The 12,254-nt window shown below is 37.3% G+C and overlaps 1 long non-coding RNA gene across 5 annotated transcripts in view; it reads right to left on the reverse strand.

Moving 5' to 3' along the window:
- Positions 1 to 12,254, reverse strand: part of Gm31828 — a 110,896-nt gene that overhangs the window by 70,973 nt on the left and 27,669 nt on the right. The window contains exons 2-3 of one of the 5 annotated variants that reach the window (XR_867907.1): positions 11,668 to 12,123; positions 5,589 to 5,685 (exon numbers count right to left, since the gene is read on the reverse strand). The exons of 3 other annotated variants lie outside the window; for them this stretch is intronic. This is a non-coding gene — a long non-coding RNA (predicted gene, 31828). The remainder of the gene's footprint in view (positions 1 to 5,588; positions 5,686 to 11,667; positions 12,124 to 12,254) is intronic. One more of the 5 variants, XR_376396.2, reaches the window with a different exon arrangement.

Below are 12,254 nucleotides of genomic sequence, written 5' to 3' on the forward strand. Positions count from 1 at the left end.
AGCTGCAAAAATAAGTTGTTGTATTGCAGTTTCATAAAACTATAGACAAAATAACAATGAAATCTTCAGAAGAAAAGCAATACCTTACATTTAGGTAAGAACAACTTAAACATGAATAGTTATCCACAAAAATCTCTGATAGCTGAAGGGAAAACTCAGTATTTTTAAAGAACACACACACACACACACACACACACACACACACACACACACACATACACTCACACATATACACATTACCAGGCCAGATTCTCATACCCAATAAAATGAGCTTGAACTTCTTTATCTAGGGTAGGACCCTACACAAAGTGTTCGTCTTTTCACATAAACATGTCTATTGATATTTCCATCCTTATGGTCTTATTTATGCATCCATTTTTAGGAGAGGCTGTTTCCCAGCAGGATTGCAGGATTCCTGCTATTCTAGCTTTGACAATCATTCTGAGCCTTTCTGAGCTGTTTCCTGAGTCCTAGCTACAGGGACGATGATGTAAATATATCTGTTGAAGCTGGCATCTCCAAGATCTATTGATGTGTGCTTGAGTCTGTGATAGGGAGGCTTCTTTGACGAGGGGTAGGTGCACTTGTTTGTGGGTATAAAGATAAGATTTAAAATGTAGTATGGAATTTTTTGATCCTGCAAAAATTGAAGTAGTAAGATAGTTTTTACTCATTATTCTGAGGAGAATTAGCTTTTCCTAGAGATGAGTCTTATAATTGGTTGTCCAAGCCAGAGTTGTAAGTTCTGAAGCCATATGCACAGAAAAAAAAAAAAAAAAACTCAGCAGGCTGTGTGTGTGTGTGTGTGTGTGTGTGTGTGTGTGTGTGTGTGTGTGCATGTGTGTATGTCTTGTGTATATATATATATATATATATATATATAGAGAGAGAGAGAGAGAGAGAGAGAAAGCTATCAACTCAAGAATGGGGCATGTTAGGGTTTTAAGGGAGAGTAGTCAGGAGGGGTATATGTCACCTTGAATAAGATGTTATATTTGGTTTAAAATTAAGTAATGGAAAAACAATTAGCACGTAGGAGCAAAAAATAAAGGCAAAATTCTCACACTTCAAACATCAGACCACATCTATTTGAGGTGTCCCCTGATGATTTCCCATGACTTACATAAACATGGGAAGACTATCTCCTGATGACTCATGCACCTGAACCAATGGTAGCCTCAAGGAAAACAATGAGAATATCATGGTTAAGAAGATATGCAGATTGATGCTTATCTAAGATATGGACCCAGTCTGCATAGGTCCTTAAGGCAGAAGAGCTCCCCCATCAATTGCTATGAAAGACTTCCAAACTCCCTCATCATTAATTCCCTCTGGGCTTCCTTGTTACTCTCTTGTATTTCAGGATATTTTTATTTTTCTTCTTTCATATTGGGCAAACTGAGCATCTGTCTCACTGTCATTCACAGCATAATTTTTATAATGGGTACACACCTTTGGTGCCCCCCCCCAACATGTTCCATATGCACTCCACCACTGATATCTCTAGATCTCTCCTTATATTTTTACATTGACATAGAACCTTTCTAAATAGCCCAAACTGTCTTTGAACTCATTCTTCAGCCAAGATCAGCAGTGAATATTATTCTGCCTCCCTCAGTCTTCTCAATAGCCTGCATTAGTACCACTACTACATCATATAAATATTAATAAAATGGCAGAAATGGAGAGTCTAATTGAGCCAATTTATCATATACTAACATAGTCTGAGACAAAAGATAGTCTAATTCTTAAGACCAATCTCAAGAAACTTAAGATACTTGATATAGAATGTATTCTCTAACAGCAACAGAATTGAACTGGATGCCCAAAATAAAATAAAAAAAACTGATAGTAAACAAACATGTACAAGATTGAGAAGACAAAAGAAAGAAGACATCAAGTAGATAATACCAGGATTATCCCAGATATTTTTTGTTGCCTAGAAGACTTGTGAATGCCACAATGAGAAGGACATGCCATAAGCTTCTCTGTACATGAAAACTTTCAACCTTGATGCTCTGGAGCTATATCTTAGGCAGACACATAATATAAAATAGTCTGAACATTCATCTAACTCTCAAGGAGATCAAATGTGGACTTTAAAGTGAAACAATAAAGCTAAGAGTGCACGTGACTTCATTTGTCATCTATACCAAGTACCTAATTTCAAGTAACTGCCATCAAAGAAGCACAATGGGCAGATTAGAGGTGTTGTTATGTGGAAGCCCTCAAAAAAAGGACAGATCACTTTAGATTTACAAATGAAGCAGCATTGCTGAGATGGTCATATAGTTGTTTTATTGTTAAGCTAGAACAGCTACAACCTCACCCAACCCCTTACCCCAGAGCAGTGTGGGACCTCAGGGATACTTTCAAGTGGATGTCCTCTCATAGACACTAGAGGAGTGGCATCTAAGCAACTACTCTGCCAGAGATAGCCCCACTCCAATTGTTAGGGGATCCAAATGAAGATCAAGCTACACATTGCTGCAAATGTATAGAAAGTGTAGGTTCAGCCCCTTCATGCTCTTTGGTTTGTGGTGCAGTCTCTTTGAGTCCCTATGGGCCCAGGTTAGTTGACTCTGTAGGTATTCTTGTGTTGTCCTTGACCCCTCCAGTTCACTCAATCCTATCCCCTACTCTTCCACAAGACTCCCTGAGCTCTGCCTGATGTTTGCATTATGTGTCTCTGCATCTGTTTCCATAACAGTTATGGTCAACTCTTGTCTGCAAGTGTAACAAAATATCATTAATAGTGTCAAGGGTTGGCTCTCTCCCATGGGACAGATCTTAACTTGGAGAAGTCATTGGTAGGAATTTTCATTAATCTCTGCTCTATCTTTATCCCTGCACATCGTATAGGCAGGAAAAAAAGGGGGGATAATAAAGCGCCTGGATTTTGTTTTGCATAAAAAGAAAGAAAAAAGAAAAAAGGAAAAAAATTCAGTTAAAGGTTTTGGGATGGGTTGATGCCCCCCTCCCTCCACTGGAAGTGCCACCCTGCTACAGGAGGTGTTTATTTAACTTTCCATATATCCTGGTGGTAGGAGTCTCAGGTCATCCCCATAGACTGCCTGGAGCCTACCCTGTTCCAGGTCTCCAGCTAGTCTCAGAGGTACCCCCCACAGATTTACATTCTCTTTCCCAAGACTTTCCTGCCCCACTTCCACACAACTGATCCCCATCCTGTTCCCCTCTTCACTCCTCTCCCATCTGGTTCCTGCTGCCCATCCATCTTTATATATTTTGGATATTAGTTCTCTGTCAGATGGAAAGTTGGTGAATATCTTTTCCCATACTGTAGGTTTCCATGTTGCCCTATTGGTGGTATCCTTAGCCTTGCAAAAGCTTTTCAATATTATGAGGTCTGAGCTATGCCTGTTCTGTTCAGGAAGTTGTCCCCTGTGCTAATGTATTCAAGGCAGTTCCCCATTTTCTCTTCTAGTAGATTTACTGTGTCCAGTTTTATGTTTAACCCTACCCAGCTAAGGTCTTTGATCTACTTGAACTTCAGTTTTCTGCAGGATGATAGATGTGAGTCCATTTGCATTCTTGTACCTGTAGGCATCCAAATAGATCATCACCATTTGTTGAAGATCCTTTCTTTCTTTTTTCCCCATTGTCTTGCTTTCCCCATTGTCAAAAAGCAGTGTCCATAGGTGTGTGGGTTATTTCTGTTTCTTTTTTAAATTCTATTCCATGGATCAACCTGTCTGTAGTTTTTATTACATTTATGGAATGCATAGGCAGCTTTGTTTTGTTCCTTTTTACTTTTTTTCTTTTTTCTTTCTTTCTTTTCTTTTTTTTTTAATAGGGTTTCTCTGTATAGCCCTGGCTTTCCTGGAACTTACTTGTAGACCAGGCTGGCCTCGAACTCAGAATCTGCCTGACTCTGCCTCCCAAGTGCTGGGATTAAAGGTGTGTGCCACTACTGCCCAGCCCTTTTTTTCAGTTGTATTGTTTTAAATTTCTCTCCATTTACTTTGGTTTTGGGTTTTGACTTGTATATTGCTTTTCTTATGTTTAGGTATGTACATTTTAGCTCTGGTCTCTCCAACACTTTTAACATGAAGAGCTATTGGATTTGTCAAAGGCTTTTACAACATCTAATGAGCTAGAAACAACCTAGATGTCTCACAAAAGGACAATGGATACAGAAAATGTTCATTTATGCAATGTAATCCTGGATATCTTTTATCAGAATTGTTTTAATAGTTAACATATTCTTTGACTGTTGTATCAATTTCCCCTATTATATCTTCTATGCCTAAGATTCTCCCTTAAATCTCTTGTAAACTGTTGGTGATCCTTGGGTCCTGTTTTCTTCCATAGGTTTTTCATCTCCAGGAGTACCTGTTTGTTTGTTTTTTTTTTTTTATTGCTTCTATTTTTATGTTTAGGTCTTGAAAATTTTTATTAATTTTCTTTACCTGTTAGTTGTATTACCTTGTATTTCTTTAACAGATTTATTCATTTCCTCTTTAAAGGCCCTTATCATCTTTATAGGATTTTATTTAAGGTCATTTTCTTGTGCTTTGGTTGTATTAGGATATCCTTGTAGTAGGATAGCTTTGCTCTGAAGGTAACATATTGCCATGGCTCTTGTTGATTGTGTTCTTATGCCAGCCTTTACCCATCTGCTTGTCCTTGGATGTTTCTAGTGTAATGGATTTCTAGAAGCAGGCCTAACCTGGAAGTTCCTGGTGCAAATGGCCTCCAGTGGACAGCCTTGGGCTAGACAATAGGGCTCAGGGGTGCAGTGAACATTTCAGAGCAACCAAGAGTGTGCCCAGGAGCTTGAGGGCTAATGGGGAAGAGCCTACCCTGATGTTCCTAATGAAGTGGTCCTGATGAAGGCAAGCAAAGAAGTGGCTGCACAATGCAGCTCGGTCAAGAAGGGTTAGCATGCAACACAGGGCATGCCCCAGTGGGCTGAGCAGGTAGGAGAATGTAGGGAAAAGGGTCTAATTTGCATGTTTTTGGTGCTACAGACCTGGGGAAGGTAGGAAGAGTGGTCACCAGTGTAAATCTTAAATCTCTGTTCAGAGTGACAAACATACATCAGTTCATATTTCACTCATCAAAGAAAGTTACATAGTGAAGGGTTATGCTTATATGGTGAAATGAAGCAGCCTCCATGTTTGGCAAAGAATTATCTCAGTGTGACATACAAGAATCCACAAAGCAAAAGTAACTGTTTTTGTAAAATGTGTATAAGTTGCTAGATCTCAAGTAGGACCAGCATGTTCACACATCCAAGATGGCCTTTGTCTTTTATCTGCATGTAGGTAGTGACTGTCTCATCTTACTGGTAGAAGTTCGACATCATAGTTGAGTACATTTAGTTAATTTGTGCAAAGGTGATGGGTACATGATCTCCTGTCTGGCTAACAATTTTTGACAGGAAAAACAATTCTCAAACCGGGGATGGTCAATGAATATTCTGTTATCATTCCATTCTACTCTATGGAGTGCCAGTTCGTGACCAAGAATGATTGAGAATTTTACAGTTGCTATCAGTTATTTGCTGGATAATTTTCATAGCCTAGTTACCAGATGGGGGCTCATACTTAACATTGAACACACACCCATAAGAGGGTTTAGGGACTGTCAGTTGTGATCCTCCAATTTCTTTATGCTCACACACTTCTTTCTCCTTTGCAGATTGGACAGGTAGTAGGCATTCTAAGAACAAAGAAAATTGATAACATTTTTATTTATGGTTGCATAACCTAGCTCTATTTTCCAAAAGATACAAAGTTATAATTTCGAACTCTCTTATCCTACATTTCAGAGTACAAACCTTTGTTTTAGAGTCAGGCATCCCTCTGTCTTGATGGGAGAATGGAGTGATATAGGTGTGACTCTCCCATGCATAGACTGACAACTATCATATTTAGAGACTTGCACTCTCTCCTCTCACATATTAGGGCCCTATTCTAAGACCTGAAATTATTCATTCTCTAGTCTCTATAAAGCTGTCTTAGTTATTGAGTGAGAAAACAGTAGCATTATTTATAGGATTTATGGATGGAAATAAGTACAAGACAGAACTGGTTTTAGAAACAAATTGTGGGTAAAGAGATGATAAAATGTTAAGGTTATTCATGGGAACAGAACAAAATGAAAAAGGTAAAGGTGAAAGAGGACTGAAGAATTGTAGCCTACAATCACAGCAGAGAAATATGAACGATGGAAAAATTGATCAGGCAAAGGGAAAACCAAATGTGTGAATAAAGAGTATGTGATGATGTAATATTGTCGTGGCATGTATAACAAAGAAGAAAAGGATGAATAGAATTTCAATATAAGTAATACCCAAGGAAGAATGTAATGGCAACACAGAAATGAGTTTATGGTTTAACAGGAAAATGGGAAGAAGTATGAATCAATACAAAAGACATGAGTGGGAAGTAATGGTAGTCTTGATGCCATATTGACCGAATATACAATCATCTAGAAGACACACTTCTGAGATGTCCATGAAGATGGTTCCAAAAAGGTTTAGTCAAGAAGGGAGGAACTACCTTGAATATGGCTAGCACCATTTGCGGGATCCTGGGATTGTTGGAAAGGAAAGAAGAAACTGGGAGCCAATGTTCATCTTTCTCTGTTCCTGACTACAGATGCAATGTGATCAACCACTTCACACTTCTACTAATAGCCCTTTCTGGACATAATAGACTGAATCCATTTTTAAACCATGAGCCAACTTCCCAAGTTGCTTTGTCAGGTATTCCATAATAGCAATGAAAAGTTAATCAACAAAAAGAGATAACTAGAAAAAACCGAGAACGACTGATACCATTTCTCTTCAAGCACTTGTAATGCAAGCAAGTCACTACTTTACTAATCTTATTCTACTAAAAGATATCATCCTTTAAAATTGTATTCAATATTTCATAATAAAATTTCAAAAACATCTACATATTAGTGTCCCTTTTACTAGAGATAACAATATATTGATCTTAAAGAACAGAGCAATAAATAAAAAGAATGACAAAATTAATTCTCTCTCTCTCTCTCTCTCTCTCTCTGTGTGTGTGTGTGTGTGTGTGTGTGTGTGTGTGTGTAACTTCCAGCTCTACTAGAGAAAATTCAGTGAAGATCACTCCTCACAATATGAGAATCTGAGGTTTTAAAAGTCTAAGGTCCTTCAGGACTTCTGAATAGAAAAAACACAGGGAAAAATAGCTCACCTGTGCCAACCCTAAGTGAACATGAAAAATAATAAGACAGTTGATTTTTTTCTTCTTTTTTTTTTATACAAGAGGAAATTTCCTGAGATATTTTTGAGAACTTCAACATCTTGTGCTCAGCCCAATTTCTCATGATTATCTTGTACATACACTTCAAAATTTAACTTTCTCTCCTGCTATGTGCTTTTGATATTTGACTGGTAACAGGTAATTGATCTTTAATGTCACAATTGTTTTAGCATTGCTTCATGTTCACCTCTCAGATTAATAGGCAGGTCATAGTCTTTTTGATAAGGCATAGTAACTCGGTCTTTAAAACAATTTATTATTATTATTATTATTATTATTATTATTATTATTATTATCTTTCATCTGTTTGCATATATTTCTAGGGTCCACCAACATTTCTTTTACCCTCAAGGGAAGAAGAAGGTATTTGTCCTCTGGAAATAGAGTTGTAGACTGTGTGAGCTTCTATGTGAGTACTGAGAATCCAATCAGGTCCTTTGGAGGAGAACTATGCTGTCCTTATCTCTAGAGTCCCATAAACTAGACTTCTCAGTAAAAATTAAAATTTGAGTGTTAAATTAACATGTGTAGAAAAATCTATGTTCATTCTGCTAATGTCTCAATCTTCCTTCTGCAATCCTTCTATTTTCCAATCCATTGTTACTGACATTTTAATTTGGTTCAGTAATATACAGCAATCTCATCAGAAAATGCATTGAGCACACTGGCTAAATTACTGGCTGGAATTTCATTTTCTTTGGCATTTTAAGACACTTGAAGTAAACTGATAGTAAATGCTTTAGGGATGGTAGCCCTCCCTTATCAGTGTACAGCTCACCACTCACTGTTAAATTATTGCTTGAAATAGTTAGTGAGAATATTTAGAAGAGAAACATTAGCTGTGTTTGACTAAGCTAAGAACCTTAGCATATATTTTAAATTAGCATGTTCAGTATTATCACCCTTAATTCAGTCCCATCAGAAATACACTGAATTGCAGAACAGCACATTTTTCAAATAAATAGGGGAAAAAAAGCAATGAAATTAGCTGATGCTAACAGAATAGCAATTCTGTTTTCTATTGCAATGAGCTCCTAAGGAAAAATGTTAAAGACCCTTTGGAAACAGACAAAGAGGTTTCACAAATCTCTTTTGAAACATTTGGATGACAAATGCTTGGTTTGAACAAAAAGCTCATCTAAGTGCAGTACCAAGGTGGGCAAGAGCACATGATGATAACATCCACCCAAGGACCAGGCTTTGAAGCCTCTGGTTTCATTTCAGCGTAGCCTTTCCTTTTCATGCCAGTTCAGCTCCAACATGAAAGAGAACATAGTCCCTGAAGCCAATTTCAGTTGCCTCGTTCAGTGCTCACGACTTCATGCTTCTAGAAAGTATGTGATCTTTTTCATCATCTCTAAGACCTCCTAGATGTGTGACCTTTTCACTGCTGTGATCTCTCCATATTCTCCTGCAGAAAATTGCTCTTGACCTGTTAGTAATCCTTCTTCTACCATTTCTTCACTCTCTTTTCATTGGGAACATCACATAACCAGGTCCCACATCAGTAGCAATGATAAAATATTCATTTATGTATATGTTTATCAGAATGTTATTAGAATTGTGAAAAGGACAAGTTACAAATATGAAGCAAAATAAAAAAGATAAGATTCTTTACATTGTTTCCACATATATTGCCTTTAATTGATGCATAATTGTACATATTTAGAGAACATAGTATGATAATAAGTGATCAATTCTGGGTAATTAGCATTATATCTTAATTTTTGCATTCCTTTATTTTGGGAAACTTTAAACTCTTCTAGTTCATTATTATATTATATATTATAATGAACTGTAGTCATAATGCTACTCTGTAAGGCATCATGTTTTATTTTTCCCACCCAATGATATGTGCTAATGAGCAACCCAAAGAGTTTTGATTGATTAAAAGTATGTAGAAGGATACACATTCCCTTCTATAAATTATATGAATCAAGCATCTTAATTTAACTTACATAGTTTAGCCAATTCTTAGTCACTTCTGGGTTCTTATATGTACACATATAAAGCAATTCTGGTGTTTTATATATATATATATATTGCTATAATGATATGTTATATTTTTCTTCCTATATAGGAAAGAAAGAAAACAACAGCCCAAGTTTCATACTATTGCTTGTAATTTTTCAATGCAATTGATAGGATCTCTTCCTGCAAGAAAGAAACACCCTGAAGGAGGATAAATTATCTCTGCCATTGCAGCAAGTTGCTTTGGCCTTAAGTGAGAGTTGTTAGAAAAGCAGGAGTCAGCACAGCATGTGACAGTCAGTAGCTGAAGCACATTTATTGTGACATTTGATCATAGTAGTGTGCCTTGATGCCATACTATTTGGTGTGTCATTCTTAGATCTTATGTTACCATAACAACAGAATATGTGTGTGTTTAGTAGAAAGACAATCCTTTCTTTTTTTTTTTTCCTTCTTAGTCAATATTTTTTCTTTGCTCTGATGAACTCGCCTCTGTTCTCTGAGATTCTCATAATGCAACATGATAGAAGCAGCATAGGTAATAATTATAGAAACTTCAATAGAAAAGATATATGTTTTAAATGAAAGCTTTAAGTCTCTTGCCTTATGTCTTATGATGGTTAAAGATGATTGAAGTGATTCCTCCCTGTATCTATCATAGCGACCTTTTTGCCTTATCAGAGACCAGCTAAAGATACAAAGGTTATGGCTTTCTTGATTAATCTATGTGACAGGAGCAAATTGCCTGCTTTCCTTTGTTCTTTTTTTCCCCTTATAGAGTGCCAGAGGCAGAAAACGACTATGCTCCACTAGTGACTCATAAGAAAACGTAATAGAAGGTCTCTAGTGCCCACTGGCCCTACAGTACCTGATTGATGTAGTCCCAAGCTTAAGTAGGCTACCTGCATTGAACTGAGCACTTCACAGGCATAGAAGGAAGAAGGGAGGAAGGGTTTTCTTTCAGGCAATGGGGAAACCAGCCTGCCATATTTTACAGCTAGTCATGTTAGCTGTACTTATGAAGAACAGTGGGAAGATGGCATTTTTGTGTGATTATATAATCTTTTTAGTTTAAAATTATATTCTATATTTTGATTTGCCTGTGGCATCCCCAGTGTCTTAGGCTTTAAATTGTATTTAATAACAAATATCTCATGGGCATTTTATAAAGATTATATCAAATAATTTATGCAAGTGCTTAGAAGAGTATGTAGAAAAATCTTTGTAATCAGTGGTGATTGTTATAATTATTCGTTAGCACGTGAATGACTCTGAAGGAGCTCCTTTGGCAAATGGTAACCTGAATGACTTGCGACCTTCACCCCTAGATGTAAACTACCCCAGCAAGTAGCAGCAGGCTCTCATACTAGATGGTTAATTCTAACATTTATAATGATAATGTTCAATGATGACTAACATATAAGTGACTTTTTATGCTTTATGATTGTAATAAATGCATTTACAAAGTTATTTATTAAATGTGCAATATATGCATATCTGCACATATATAATCTTAGTTACTTTCTTGTTACTATGGTATAATAGTTTGACAAGAGCACCTAAACGGAGAAGGATTTTGTTCTGTCTCACAAGTCAAGGTATTCTACATGGTTTAGGCAGCAGGAGCTTGAAGTATCTGGTCACACCGCATCCAATCAGGGAGACACAGAAGGATACGCCCATGCTAGTTCTTATTTCACTTTCTCCATTTCTTACACTCCATAATCTCTGCACAGGGAATAGTTCCACCCACACTGGCTCCCACATCAATTACTGTAATCAATATAATCATGCCGTCATGACCGTAGACTCATCTGGGTGATTCTAGAACTTGTCAATATGACAATTAACACTCACCATTTCAACTCTATTCTTTGTAAATTTGGTACAGACTTATATTGCTTTTAATCCATAGCTTTCTATCCCATCTCCCAATAGGAATATGACCAGGTGAAAATATGAAAAGCCCAGTTTTACCTTAGAAGTACCCATAGTCTTTAAGAATCTTAGTAGTTTAAAAGTCCAACCACTCTTAACTGGGACCTGTTCACACACTGTGAACATTAAAAGTCACAGAGTAAACATTCCTGTTGCAAAATGGAAGAACTGGAGAGTAACAAGAAAAAATTGCACTAAAGAAAAACCAAAGTTCAGTTGGATAAACACCAATTCCTGATGCATCGTCTCCCTCATCTGGGATGCATACTACAAATCAGCTGGACACCAAAAGGCTTCAGTGGTAGCCTCACCTTACCACATCTGCTCATTCAAAACACATAGATTCTTTCCTGGGCCAGCTTCATGCCATGTATGTAGCTCTTCTTGGTTATACACATCATAGTCCTGACATCTCTAGTCTCTGGGATCCCCAGTACAACCCAGGCCACTCCTTCATAGCATCACACAATGGGTTCTCTGAAACTCTGACCTCCAATCCTGCGGGAACTATGATGGTGACATAACACTGCTTAGGTTCAGCTGCTCTCTGAAGTCAAGTTTTCATTACACCCTCACTCTTCTGTCTTCCATGTCTGCACATCAAGTACCACAGAGATGATGTTTCAACGTGCCACAATCAGCTCAATATCTAGCCCAGCTCTCTTGGACCAAGTATCAGCATAGTAACCCTGAAGAACGACGTTATTAGACAGTTGTCTCGTAGGCTTAAGGAATGCCGTCAGTGTAGACTTTCTCTGTTTAAAGGAAGCTGGAGTTTCACAAGACAGAGCCTCCTAAGGATGTTACTTTTCCCTTCAGGACACCTTTCCTATTGTGCAAGTGTAGGTAAGGAGGTCTCTCTTCAATGGTAATTATCCACCGAAGTAAGCAATTACAGGTGCTTTCTCAGCAGCAATTTTAATGCTTTCCTCTCTTGAAATTTCCTCTGGAAAAAAATAATTAGTACATTATTTTAAAACTCAACTTCACTCAGGTTCTAAGAACACAGAGAAAATGAAGCAAGCTTTTATTTTTGTTTTTTCCTCTGTTTGTTTGTTTGTTTGTTTTTATAAAAAT

Source organism: Mus musculus, chromosome 4, assembly GCF_000001635.26.
Source record: "Mus musculus strain C57BL/6J chromosome 4, GRCm38.p6 C57BL/6J".
NCBI classification, from domain to species: Eukaryota; Metazoa; Chordata; class Mammalia; order Rodentia; family Muridae; genus Mus; species Mus musculus.